Raw genomic sequence first — 14,606 nt, 5'->3', positions numbered from 1 at the left:
GCTCTATATAAAATGCCCACCCTATTGCATTTTGTAATCCTCATAACACTACAAGATCCATATTATCATCCGCATTTTACCATGGAGAAAACAGGTGCTCAGAAAGTAATAGTAACTTTCCCAGGTCAAACGAGTAGTAAATTTTAGAGTTAGAATTTCAACCCATGTCTTCTGACCCCAGCACCACCCACCCACCTCCTCTTTTTTTGCTATACTTGGCTGCGTTTGCACAAAATGCTTTCAGGTGCTCGATTCAGCAGCACATCTACTCAAATTGGAACAATACAGAGATTAGCACGACCCCTGGGCAAGGATGACACGCAAATTCATGAAGCATTCCATAAAAAGAAAACAGAAAGTAAAGATGCTTTCGGAGCTTGCAGGAAGGAGAAATGGTTTGACCTCATAAAAGTCTCTGTCTTCCTCTTAATAGGACCCCTTTTTTTCTACACCATAATAAAACAATCATCACTCAGAGCATAATGTTCTGTCTAAAAAGTCAATAAATTATGCATAAGTCATGGTTCCAACTTACAAGGAGCTTCTACTTTAGAGAGAAAGTGAAGAGAAAACTATATCTTGTGTAAATATTATAATATGTAAATAATATATGTGTAACATATAAAAATGAATGCTAAGAAGAACAGTAAAGATAGTCAAATAGTCAAAGAAAGCAGCATGAAGGAAAGGATAGGAGAAGAAAAGCAAAGGAGTCAAAGAAGAATAGAAAGATCATAGTGGGCCAGGTGCAGTGGATCACGTCTGTAATCCCAGCACTTTGGGAGGCAGAGGTGGGTGGATCACCTGAGGTCGGGAGTTTGAGACCAGCCTGGGTAACATGATGAAACCCCATCGCTACTGAAAAATATAAAAATCACCTGGGCATGGTGGCAGGTGCCTCTAATCTCAGCTACTCGGGAGGCTGACACAGGGAATCACTTGAACCTGGGAAGCAGAGAGTGCAGTGAGCCGAGATTGAGCCACTGCACTCCAGCCTGGGCAACAAGAGTAAAACTCCATCTAAAAAAAAAAAAAAAAAAAAAAAAAAAAAGTCGTAGGGAAGTCAACTCAAAGGTTTGGGAAATTTAATCCATGTGTTCACGTGAACATCGGCAGTTTTTCAATCCTGGCTCTTCTATTTACCAACTGTTTGAAAGGTATTATTAACCTCTGAACCTCAAGTGTCAATTTCTTGATCTCTCAAATGGAGCTAAGAATTCCAGCTTACAAGGAGCTTCTACTTTAGATAGAAAGTAGGGGGGAAAACTATATCATGTGTAATTATTATATTTATATAAAATTTATGCAATATAAATATTATGCAGGCTTTTGTCAGAACTAAATAATTTATGTGACATGCTCAGTGCCCTACACATCCCCAGAAGTCAACAAATGTCAGAAATACACATGTATATTATTCCATCAAAAGCTGAGAAAATTGAGGGAAATGTAATTATAGCCTTCTAGAATATGAAGGGTTTTGAAAGAAAAGATGATAACTGTTTTCATGTTCACAGAGGAGATAACCAAAAAAAAAAAAAAAAAAAGGATTTAAATTAATACGATAGGAGTATCAGAGGTTGGAATATATTTCAGAGAGTTGGAAGGGGGGCAGGTTATTAAATGAGAAGAGATTGTTGTCTCTTTGGACACATTTTAGAGAAGGCCTTCATAAGGCAAGGGGGACAGATTCCTTCTAGGACTAAGATGATAGGATTCTGTGAATATATAAGTTGATATTTGCCAATAAAAACTTCCTCCTGTGTGGCCCTTTTTATCCAATAATGATTTCCTGGTCTACTTTGGCTGCCAAATGTATCCAAAATGTAATCAGTGTGTAGATTCATAAGTGAAATTGCAAGCTTTAGAAATCATGGCTAATGCTCTAATCATTTGTAGTAGAGTTTTAAAGCCAGCCAGTGTTTAAGGGGTCTTGGGTTTTAAACTCAGCTGTAGTTTTGTTTTAACCTTTTCTCCTTCCAAAGCCTCAGATTTCAGCAAGAATCCTCTTCCTCAAGCATTTTCTTTTCTCATTAGAATTACTCCCAATTTCATTTTGAGTCAAAGTAAAATTTCACAACCCTGGGCCTCCAGGGTATCAACCAAATCAAACCACTCCTGCTACAACCTAATTCTCTAACACTTTTTCTCACCAGGAAAAACTACTAACCTCTGTTAAGCCCCACATCAAGAGCATCAGCTGCTTGGCCTTAACGCTTTGAGATGCCGAAGTAGAGACAGGCTGACCTGGCAGAGTCCAGCCAGGTGAGGCAAGGAAGGACCCAGCAGCAGGCAGCAGAAACTGGACTTCCAGGCACTAGGTTCTCTCTAGAACTAATTTGCCTGTGAGCCAAACCTTCCCACTTTGAATGCGCAAGTCCCTGAATCTAGTTTGGCAGGCTGATAGCTGCCTCCTGTGTCTGCTTCTCTTATTTTCTGCTTTTGCTTAATTAACCCCAGTCCTAACCTCTGGCTCTCTAGCAGTCCCTGGAATACCCTCACTTCCAGTCCTGATGGCCCCCTGGTATTCCTGATTTTGGAGCTTAGCGTGGCTAGGAAGGAAGATTTCACGCCAGCATTTTCCAAATGCCTTCTGCACGACGCCAGTGTAGACATGCTCCTCAGACTAAATTCTCTTGCAGATGCGCTATATGCAATAGCCCCATAGAGGTCTAGGACACCCTAGAGGACACCACAGAGGTCTAGAAATAAAGGGAGAGAAAATGACCTGTTTTTAAATTTGTCTAACCCAGGGTTTTCCTAGCTAGATTCCTAGGAAATATAGGAAATATAGGAAAGAATAGCCCAGATTTCCTGGGCTATTCTTTGGCCAAAATGTCTACTTCTCCCACATTAATCTCTTCCATCTAAATAGTAATTTAAGATTCATACTGGGCTCAAACCTTGGCTCTAAGACATACCACCTCTGGGTCCAAGTCACAAGTTCACCTCCTCAACCACAGTTTCCATATCAGAAAATCAATGCTAACGTGAGTTTATATCAGTATCACCTCGGGTTGTTATGAGAATAAGATGCCTTTCCAGCATGTAGTAAGCTCTCACTTAAAGCTCTATTTTTACTTGTTTCTCTCCATGTCCACTGCAATCCTTCTAAATAAAGTTCTACCCACTCTAGATTACTGTATCCGATTCCAGCCAGCCTCCCTGCTTCGGGTGTCTTTTCTGCTCCAGTGATTCCTGCATACTGTTGCCAAAGAGTTATTACAAAATACTGCTTTTATCAGGTCCTATGTTCTTTTGTTTTGTTTTGTTTTGTTTTTTTGAGATGGGTCTCGCTCTGTCACCCAGGCTGGAGTGCAGTGGCATGATCTCCGCTCACTGCAACCTCTGCTTCCTGGGTTCAAGCAATTCTTGATTCCCGGGTCCAGCTAATCATTTCTGCCTCCCGAGTAGCTAGGATGACAGGCACCCACCACTATGTCCAGCTAATTTTTGTATTTTTAGTAGACATGGGGTTTTGCCATGTTGGTCAGGCTGGTCTCAAATTCCTGACCTCAGATGATCCTCCGCCCTCAGCCTCCTAAAATGCTGGGATTATAGGCATGAGTCACTGCACCCGGCTGGGTCCCTATGTTCTGAAGTCTTTAAAAATAAGTGGGCCAGGTGCAGTGGCTCCATGCCTGTAATCCTAGCACTTTAGGAGGTCAAGGTGGCAAGATTCCTTGAGCACAGAAGTTTGAGATCACCCTGGGCAACATAGCAAAGTGCCATCTCTACAAAAAAATTTAAAAATTCACCAGGCATGATGACGTATGCCTGCAATCCCCGCCACTGGGAGACTGAGGTAGAAGGATTGCTTGAGCCCAGAGTTGGAGGTTACAGTGAGTGATTGCACCACTGCACTCCAGCCTGGGTGACAAAGTGAGACCCTGTCTCTTTAAAAGAATAAATAAATGAAAGAAAATAAAAGAAAGTAAATTAAATTAGGTCCAGACTCCTCTGCCTGACTATGAAAGTTCTCTGAGTTCTCTGTTCTTCTTCCTCCCCGCCTGGCTACCAAAGCCCCGCATTACCAGAGTCAAGTCTCCCTCTCTGCCCTATCTTCCAACACAAGCACACTGTCCCTTCATATATCAGTCCTATGGAAAACATGCTTTTTTTTTCCCTTAATTTTTTTTAATTTTTTTATTCTGGGCTGGGCACAGTGGATCATGCCTTTAATCCCAGCAGTATGGGAGGCCAAGAAGGACAGATCTCTTGAGCTCAGGAGTTCCAGACCAGGCTGGGCAACATGGTGAAACCCTGTCTCTACAAATAATGCAAAAATTAGACAGGCATGGTGGCACATGCCTGTAGTCCCAGCTATGCGGGAGGCTGAAGTGGTAGGATGGGTTGAGCCCAGGAGGTCGAGGTTGCGAGGTTGCAGTGAGATCATGCCACTGCGCTCCAGCCTGGGCTGGACCCTGTCTCAATATATATATATATATATATATATATATAGAATATATATGTATATATTCTATATATATATATTCTATATATATTCTATATATATATTCTATATATATATATACTATATATATATATTCATTCAAACAAAAATTTGAATGTTTGTGGGTATATAGTGGGTCCATATATTTATGGAGTACATGGAAAATGTGCTTCTTTAATTCACCTGTTTGGTGAAGCATTCCTGAACCACTCTGGTCCATATAGACCACTTCCTTCTTTCAACGTCCTGTGGTCTGTTCCACACAATTTAGCCCTTAATTATATGCTGTCTTCATACTCCACTAATTGTTTCCTGTATCTTAGTTTCATCTTCTCAAATACGTTGTAAACAACTTGAGGGCAGGGACCACATCGCACACTTTTTTTCTTAATAACCCGAGACAGGCACACGAGTCAGGCACTTATTCATCTTTGTCAATTAACTGAAAGTTAGTCTAACCAGACTGCCAAGGAGAGATCACAGGACTTGTACGTAATTGGTACACAACCTGAAAGACCCTCAGGTAACCCAGGTTTCTTACATGTATGTTTTTGTTGAACCTAATTTACCTGTTGTCTAAATATTCCCAGGCTTTAGCAACCTTTCGGCAAATCGATTTGGGGGTCGAAAATATTGATATTCCAAGATCCACATCCCTTGTGACTTGTTTATAAATAGTAATGAGGGATGAGAGCCCAATTCAGCTTCTCCCAGCTCTTTCAGGAGCTGCACTTCTGTCTTGGGAAGTTTATGCAAATGATTCAATGAGTTGGTGGGAGACTTAATTACTCTCTAGTGAAAACCAGACTGCTCATTACCATCTGTTTCTTCAAGGAGAGCCAGCCACCACACAGTAATCTGCTGTAAAGCTGCAATCCCAGTGGTAAAGTACTTTGCCATCCTTGGATGAAAGGAAACATACTGGTCAAGACACTATTATTATTGTCATAAATAATGTTGCTTTGTATTTTATCAAAGGAGCTCAGAATGACTTGCAAACATCAACTAATTAATCCTTTAAAAAAAAAAAAAAAAACCTGTGAAGTAGGTAAAAGGGAGATATTATTATCCCCATTACATGGCTAGGGAGACTGAGACACTGATGAATTCATCGACTTACCCAGTCACATGTCAGAGTCAGAACTAGAACCCAGGTCTCCCGACACTCACTTTGAACAGACCACACTGCTTGTAACGTATTAAAAAAAAACAATAAACTTTGAGAAATTAAACCACATCTAACCTTTCAATAACTGTCATGTAATAAAACAGTAGACGTGGGAAAAACAACATCTTGAAGGAAAGATGTGTGGGTAGAACAGTTTAATAAATACAATGCTTTAATCAAAACTTTCCAAAAGGAACTAGTGACTCTTTAAGGAATCTGATATTTAATCATTGCTGTTCTAATGGTTTAAAACAAAGAGGTATAATCCACCAAGTTTTAAACAGAAACTAGTCTAACAAGTTCTATACTTTATTTTTGAACTCTATTTCCTTATTTTCCCGTGCTCTCAAGAACATTTTTAACGTTTATCCATGTGATGCAAATGTCACGTGGAAGATATAAATACTACTCCAGATATTTTGCATTCTTCCTGATTCAAAGTCATAGTTAATATTAATGCAATTCAAAAAATTGACAAGAAACTGTGTCTCCAAGGAAACTAGTGGAGGAGGGGGAGAGAGATATGAATCTGTGATTTGATTAATAATTAGACACTCAGCCATTTTGTCACTCTCCATATCATCCACGAATATGCCATCATGTCCACAGCAGAGCCAGCAAATCTCCAAATAGCCGGAAACCTCTAGCAGGTGACTCTAGGCGAGTTGTATTTTTTTTTTTTATTTTTTGAGACAGAGTCTAACTCTGTTACCCAGGCCGGAGTGCAGTGGCCAGATCTTGGCTCCCTGCAACCTATGCCTCCCAGGTTCAAGTGATTCTCCTGCCTCAGCCACCCAGGTAGATGGGATTACAGGCGCCCACAACTACACCTGGCTAATTTTTGTATTCTTAGTACAGACTTTTTATAGAGAATTTGTAGTGACTTTTTATAGAGAATTGCTTGGATTACTGTATCATCTTGTAAAAATTCTATGAAGCAAATACCAAGAAATAGAATTCTATGTAGGGCAATTCTGAAATAAAAAAATTATCAAAAGGGTATGGGAATTGATTAAATTAAAACGGGGGCCGGGCACGGTGGTTCAAGCCTGTAAACCTAACACTTTGGGAGGCCAAGATGTGTGGATCACCTGACGTCAGGAGTTCGAGACCAGCCTGGCCAACATGGTGAACCCATCTCTACTAAAAATATAAAAATTAGCCGGGCATGGTAGTGGGCACCTGTAATCCCAACTACTCAGGAGGCTGAAGCAAGAGAATCGCTTGAACCAGGCAGGCAGATGCTGCAGTGAGCTGAGATCGCACCACTGCACTCCAGCCTGGGCGACAAGAGTGAAACTCCTTCTCAAAAAAAAAAAAAAGAAAGAAAAGAAAAGGGAAATTAAGGTCCCACAGGGTGCAGTGGCTCACACTGTAATCCCAGTGCTTTGGGGGGCAGAAACGAGAGGATCTCTTGAGCCCAGGAGTTCGAGACCAGCCTGCGCAACTTAGCAAGACCCTATATAGGCTGGACGTGATGGCTCACACCTGTAATCCCAGCACTTTGGAAGGCCGAAGTGGGTGGATCACCTGATGTCAGAAGTTTGAGACCAGGCTAACATGGTGAAACCCCATCTCTACTAAAAAGATACAAAAAATGGCCAGGCGCAGTGGCTTATGCCTGTAATCCCAGCACTTTGGGAGGCCAAGGAGGGCAGAACACCTGAGGTCAAGAGTTCAAGACCAGCCTGAACAACATGGAGAAACCCCATCTCTACTAAAAATACAAAAATTAGTTTGGTGTGGTGGCACATGCCTGTGATCCCAGCCACTCGGGAGGCTGAGGCAGGAGAATCACTTGAACCCGCAAGGTGGAGGTTGCGGTGAGCTGAGATCATGCCATTGCACTCCAGTCTGGGCAACAAGAGTGAAACTCTGTCTCAAAAAAAAAAGAAAAATTAGCTGGGCATGGTGGTGCGTGCCTGTAATCCCAGCTACTTAGGAGGCTGAGGCAGGAGAATCGCTTGAACCTAGGAGGCGGAGGTTGCAATGAGCGAGGATCGCACCACTGCACTCCAGCCTGGGCAACAGAGTGAGAATCTTTCTCAAAAAAAAAAAAAAAAAGGCCTTATCTCTACAAAAAAATAATTAAAAATTAGTCAGTCATGGTGGCACATGGCTGTATTCCCAGCTGCTCCAAAGACTGACGTGAAAGGATCGCTTGAGCCCAGGAATTTGAGGTTACAGTGAGCTACAATCGAACCACTGCACTCCAGCCTAGGCAACAGAGCAAGATCCTGTCTCTAAAATAATAATAATAATAATGATGATAATAATAAATTGAGGTGCTGTGAAAAGTCCTGACATATCATCAGACACCTTTTGGAAGTCGAGGCATTATTCAACAGAATTTTCTTTTCTTTCTTTTTTTTTTTTTTTTTTTGAGATGGAGTTTCACTCCTGTTGCCAGGCTGGAGTGCAATGGCACAATCTCCGCTCACTGCAACCTCTGCCTCCCAGGTTCAAGCAATTCTCCTGCCTCAGCCTCCCAACTAGCTGGGATTACAGGCATGGACCACCATGCCTGGCTAATTCTGTATTTTTAGTAGAGACTTGGGTTTCACCATATTGGTCAGGCTGGTCTTGAACTCCTGACCTCAGGTGATCCCCCCACCTCAGCCTCCAAAAGTGCTGGGATTACAGGCGTGAGCCGCCGCACCCAGCTTCAACCGAATTTTCTAGGAACATTATTCAGTTTCCAATCAAGAAGAAATTTTCAGTCATTTCTTTTGACTAACCCATCCTGTCCATATTTAGACCCTTCTCTAGTGCTTATCACTAAAGTACCTATGTACTCAGGAAGAGATATTATAATGAAAATCACAGCCAGTTGTTAAGAAGCCCTGTTGGGCCTATACACCAATGACCAGATTAAGGATGAGGACCTATGAACTTTAATCCTGTCACTCACCTGTTGGATAGCCATGGGCAATTTACCTTACCCTATTGTGCTCATGTTTCCATTGAAAAAAAAAAAAAAAGAAGAAGGAGAAGAAGAAGAAGCCAAGCGCAGTGGCTCAAGCCAGCACTTTGGGAGGCTGAGGCTGGCAGATCACCTGAGGTCAGGAGTTCAAAACCAGCCTGGCCAACACAGTGAAACCCCATCTCTACTAAAAATACCCAAATTAGCCGGGCTTGGTGGCTCACTCCTGTAATCCCAGTACTTTGGTAAGCAGAGGCGGGTGGATCACGAGATCAAGAGATCGAGATTATCCTGGCTAACGTGGTGAAATCTTATCTCTACTGAAAATACAAAAATTAGCTGGGCGTGGTGGCACGTGCCTGTAATCCCAGCTACTTGGGAGGCTAAGGCAGGAGAATTGCTTGAACCCAGGAGCCGGAGGTTGCAATGAGCCAAGATCACGCCACTGCACTCCAGCCTGTCAACAGAGCGAGACTCTGTCACACACACACACACACACACACACACAAAGAATCAAAACAGTACTTTTGCCAGTGAAAAAAATGTTAGGCATTTGTGGGGCTAACTTAGTTCAAGTGCCTGAAAGCCTTTACAAAATGGACGTTTTATGCAAAAACAAAACAGAAAGAAGAAAGAAAAAGTCAGATTAGTGCCAACAGATACTTCATCACCTTCAGCTGCTTGACAATATTCTTTATAGGATACCTTCTCCAGTCAACAATAGAAAAGCAATACCTCCAAAATACATTTAAATCTATAAAAGGGAACTGATAGAATCTACTGCTTCAAGCAAAATCAAATATAAAGAACTGACAACATTCCACTTCGAAAATAAAATTTTTGTTACTATGGGCTTATCTGTGCTAATTCCCACTCTTTGCTGATAAAAAGGTAACCCATCAGGATTTAAACATTTCTTCAAACCAAGCAACCTGTTGAACAACTTCTTAATGTGCCTATCAATCATCTGGTGATAAGAAGAGTTTGCATTTATATTAGCTAGTTGCTAAAATAAATATGAGTTACTATAACTAATTCAATCAACAATGGGACCTCAGAGGTCAGCAGAGAAATAATCAAACAATAAGTATGAATAGGTTGTAATTTTTCTGATTAACAAATGTTCTCCTTGTCATAGGATGTTAAGAGCTGCTTAAAGCGCTCAGGTAAATTTAGAATGTATGTATTTACCTTGGAGGGGTCTGTGTGCATACTCCCAATTAGAAACCCATGAGCCTATAAGTTTTGCAAACATCAGGTTTTGCTTTCGGAAAACATGTCTCTATATGGCATTTATTTTTAACAGGCTCCAGTACTGCAATTGATAGAAACCAACAAAGATCAAATAAAATCCCAACCCCACTTTCTAAAGACATTCATACTAGACTATTCCAAAAGTATTTTAGAAACCAGTTGATGTGTTAAAACTTGATAATTCTATTTTCTTTTCCCAATTAGAATTACATTCTTTACCATGGAGGGGAAGAAAGATACTTGGATGCTGAGTCAGGATTTGTCCCCCTCCAAACAACCAGTGTCAGCTGGAGAGCTGAAGGGTAACATCAAAAAGTTGATCATATCTTATTGTCATCACACATTTATAATCTGACCAAAATGTAAGATCTAGGTTTCTACTGCCCTTGATTCCTCATATCTACTCCTACTGTCCCGTTTTAAACCCAGAGAAGTACAGCAGCAGTAGCAAATAACTTTCAGATGCAAAATAGAGCAGTGAGGGTAAACGTTTGGGGGTTAGGCAGTGGAATTAACAAAAGCAAAAAATAAAGGAAGCAAACAGAAATGGGAACTAAAAGTATCAGTGATTAATCAAATAAGAATAATTTCGGCCAGGCACGGTGGCTCACGCCTGTAATCCCAGCAGTTTGGGAGGCCGAGGTGGGTGGATCACGAGGTCAGGAGACCGAGACCATCCTGGCTAACACGGTGAAACCCAGTCTCTACTAAAAATACAAAAAATTAGCTGAGCATGGTGGCAGGCGCCTGTAGTCCCAGCTCCTTGGGAGGCTGAGGCAGGAGAATGGCGTGAACCCAGGAGGCGGAGCTTACAGTGAGCCAAGATCACGCCACTGCACTCCAGCCTGGGCGACAGAGCGAGACTCCGTCTCAAAAAAATAAATAAATAAATACAATAATAATAATAATTTCCCCCTTTAGTTTAGACACATAACTCCATTGCGATCCCAAATTCTAACGTTTTTAAACAGCTGGTTGGTTTAGCCTTCTCTTGGCCATAATAATTTACCATGGAGTTTTAGGGCTAACTAAAAGAATGAATGGAATGAATGAATTGGATGAATGACAGTGGTTGACTTCATATATTGATGCTTGAGGCATCATTGTAGATTCCTGCAGAGAAATTCAGATGGACAAAAAACTCCTCCTTTTAGGAAAATGGGCTCATTTCAAGCATTTAAGAGTGATTGAGATTAAGGTCTCAGAAATACAGAAAACTGACAAATGTGCCACGTGACACGTATAAAGGAAGCAACTGACACAAAATGACTGTTAAATGCCTAGCTATGAAAGCATAAATGTCATTAGACAGTCAGCTTCTTCTCTGGAAACTAGATTTTAATAGGTTTTTGATTGTCACCTTTCTTCTTGTTTCTTTATTACTCACTCCTTGGAGGGATTTGCTTTCAAAAGGATTTGCTTAAATTTCCCCCTCAAAATCCAATTTGCAAATACACCTGCAATTGCATTTTCAGTATGTACAGTCACACAGGTGCTATCTTTTGCATGCAAAAGAGTCCAAGCTAATAAGTCTGCCCAGGGCAACCCAGCCAACCCAGCCACACATCAGAGTCCAGGAGACTGATTCCTGCAGCAGGGAAAGGAGTGGAAGAATTGAGGCCATTAGTTAGCTCCCCTGGGCTGAAAGTCCATTTGGAGTGAATTTGGAATTATAGACATACCTTCCTATAATTTAAGTATTGGGCCTGAACTCTGAATAAATAGATCGAATTTAGGTTTCAGTTTTACTGGAGAAAAATCTGTCCAGAAAATATTTTCCCGATACTTGGGGAAAAAATATGAGCTGAAATGAACATGGACTATTGAATCCACATTTTTAAACTGTTTTCTGTAGCAGTTCAAAATGATAAACTCTGTGAATATCCAGTCACTGTTTTCATCAGTCAACAAATACTTTTGAATGCCTAGTGTGTGCCTAGCTTGCATCAGGAGCAGAAAGAAATAAAAGGAAGCACTGATTTCAGTGAAGAAGGCTGAATTATATCTATTAATAACCAAATCTGTGTAGCACAGATTCAACCTAGTTGTTAGAAATGAAAAGCTGTATAAAACGACTTAGGATTCCATTGCAATAAGAACCTTATATAATCTTAGAGGAAAACAGGGCCATCTTTTAAACTTTATTTAAAGCTAAGTACACAGTTGGCATTTACTAACTGAATTATAGTAATTTTAAGCATTGGATTTTATTCTGACTAACTTTATTATTATTATTTTAGTTTTTTTTTTTGAGACGGAGTCTCGCTCTGTCGCCCAGGCTGGAGTGCAGTGGCGCGATCTCGGCTCACTGCAAGCTCCGCCTCCCGGGTTCACACCATTCTCCTGCCTCAGCCTCCTGAGTAGCTGGGACTACAGGCGCATGCCACCACGCCCGGCTAATTTTTTGTATTTTTAGTAGAGACGAGGTTTCACCATATTAGCCAGGATGGTCTCGATCTCCTGACCTTGTGATCCACCCACCTCGGCCTCCCAAAGTGCTGGGATTACAGGTGTGAGCCACCGCGCCCAGCCCCTAACTTTATTATTGACTAGGCCAGATTGACTTAATTTTCAATTAATCTAACAATTACAAGAGTAGATAATAAAAGTATAATATTCCTACCCTTGAAACTTCCTACAGCACTCCTGATTCAGAAGTTCTTTTTGCTGTTTGTTTGTTTTTTTGAGATAGAGTTTCACTCTTGTTGCCCAGGCTGGAGTGCAATGGCATGATCTCAGCTCACCGCAAACTCTGCCTCCCAGGTACAAGTGATTCTCCAGCCACAGCCTCCCAAGTAGCTGGGATTACAGGCACGCACCACCACACCTGGCTAATTTTGTATTTTTAGTAGAGACAGGGTTTCTCCATGTTGGTCAGGCTGGTCTCGAACTCCCAACCTCAGGTGATCTGCCCGGCTCGGCCTCCCAAAGTGCTGGGATTACAGGCGTGAGCCACCACGCCCAGCCTAGGAGTTATTTATTAAAAGATGAAGATATATTTTTTCCTTGCTAATCAGTAAGATAATACACTTTGAATGTTTACTTTCCTCTGTGTAGGTCTAAACTATAATGTCTGATATTTCCTAATTACAACCATTTCCATGTTTAGAATATTTTCTTTTTTTCCTTTCTCAGACTCCAAATAATTCCTACTTCCTTTCTCTGCACTATCCCTGCCCTGATACGAATAGTCTGGGGCACCTTCAGTTTTTGGTTTTTTTCTTCTCCTATCCAGTCTACCCCAAGAAGTCTTTTGTTTTGGAGATGCAGTCTTACTGTGTCACCCAGGCTGGAGTGCAATGGCATGATCTCAGCTCACTGCAACCTCCACCTCCCAGGTTCAAGCGATTCTCCAGCCTCAGCCTCCCAAGTAGCTGGGATCACAGGCATGTGCCACCACACCAAGCTAATTTTTGTATTTTTAGTAGAGATGGGGTTTCACCATGTTAGCCAGGCTGGTCTTGAACCCCTGACCTCAAGCGATCCACCCATCTTGACCTCCCAAAGTGCTGGGATTCAGGTGTGAGCCAGGCACCCGGCTCCATCCCTGAGAAATCTTAAAATCTACATTCACACAATTGCCATTTTATATCACAGCAGTAAAATACCTTTGGTACCTAGCATTCAACAATAGCTTTGTGATTACAAGTAAGGGTGTAGGAGGGAGAGGAAGGCAAAGTGTATTCATTTGTCACATTATCTCAAAAAGAAATATTAACTTTTTTTTTTTTTTTTTTTTTTTTTTTGAGACAGAGTCTTGCTCTGTCGCCCAGGCTAGAGTGCAGTGGCGCGATCTCGGCTCACTGCAAGCTCCGCCTCCCGGGTTCATGCCATTCTCTTGCCTCAGCCTCCCAAGTAGCTGGGACTACAGGCACCTGCCACAACGCCCGGCTAATTTTTTGTATTTTTAGTAGAGACGAGGTTTCACCGTGTTAGCCAGGATGGTCTTGATCACCTGACCTCGTGATCCGCCCACCTCAGCCTTCCAAAGTGCTGGGATTACAAGTGTGAGCCACCACGCCCAGCCTATTTACATTTTTAAAGAAAGTTGATTATTTTCAAAAACAGAATAAGAGAGGAATTTAGCAAGTTCTCATTTTAGCTCAAGGTAATTTTTCTTTCTATAGGACGTTTGTCTCATGTGAACAATTCTTACATCTATTATAAAATTTCTATTTCTTCATTATATCCATGATAGCCATTTCTTTTTTGTTTTGAGACAGGGTCTTACTCTGTCACCCAGGCTGGGGTAAAGTGGTGTGATCAAGGCTCACTGCAGCCTCAGTGAAGTGGGAGTGGGATTGGGAGGCTGAGGTGGGAGGTGGTCCTGGGATTACAGGCACACACCACCATGCCCGGCTAATTTTTTTAGTAGAGACAGGGTTTCACCATGTTGGCCAGGCTGGTCTCAAACTCCTGACCTCAAGTGATCCACCCACCTCGGCCTCCCAAAGTGTTGGGATTACAGGCATGAGCTACCATATCCAGCCAATAGCCATTTCTTCATAACATCTGGTTCAAGTTCAGATATTAGCAGAAAGTTGATTATTTTCTGTTTTTTTGTTTTGTTTTGTTTTGTTTTTTAGTTTTACTAGCAATGCTCTATTTAACACTTAAAAAGTTTAAAATAGGCCAGGCGCAGTGGCTCACACCTGTAATCCCACCATTTTGGGAGGCCAAGGCCGGAGGATCACTTGAGGTCAGGAGTTCGAGACCAGCCTGGCCAACATGATGAAACCCCATCTCTACTAAAAATATAAAAATTAGCCAGGCGTGGTGGCACACACTTGTAATCCCAGCTACTGGGG

General features: G+C 41.7%; 1 non-coding gene across 1 annotated transcript; it reads left to right on the top strand.

The window, feature by feature from the left end:
- The first annotated feature begins 244 nt into the window (after positions 1 to 244).
- Positions 245 to 348, top strand: LOC116467639 (U6 spliceosomal RNA). Its single transcript, XR_004247856.1, has one exon. It is a non-coding gene; the product is annotated as a U6 spliceosomal RNA (small nuclear RNA).
- Positions 349 to 14,606: the final 14,258 nt, after the last annotated feature.

This window comes from Hylobates moloch, unplaced genomic scaffold (genome assembly GCF_009828535.3).
Source record: "Hylobates moloch isolate HMO894 unplaced genomic scaffold, HMol_V3 SCAFFOLD_4, whole genome shotgun sequence".
In the NCBI taxonomy this organism is placed as follows: Eukaryota; Metazoa; Chordata; class Mammalia; order Primates; family Hylobatidae; genus Hylobates; species Hylobates moloch.
Note: the sequence above shows the minus strand (reverse complement) of the source record. Positions and strands in the feature narration are given on the sequence as shown.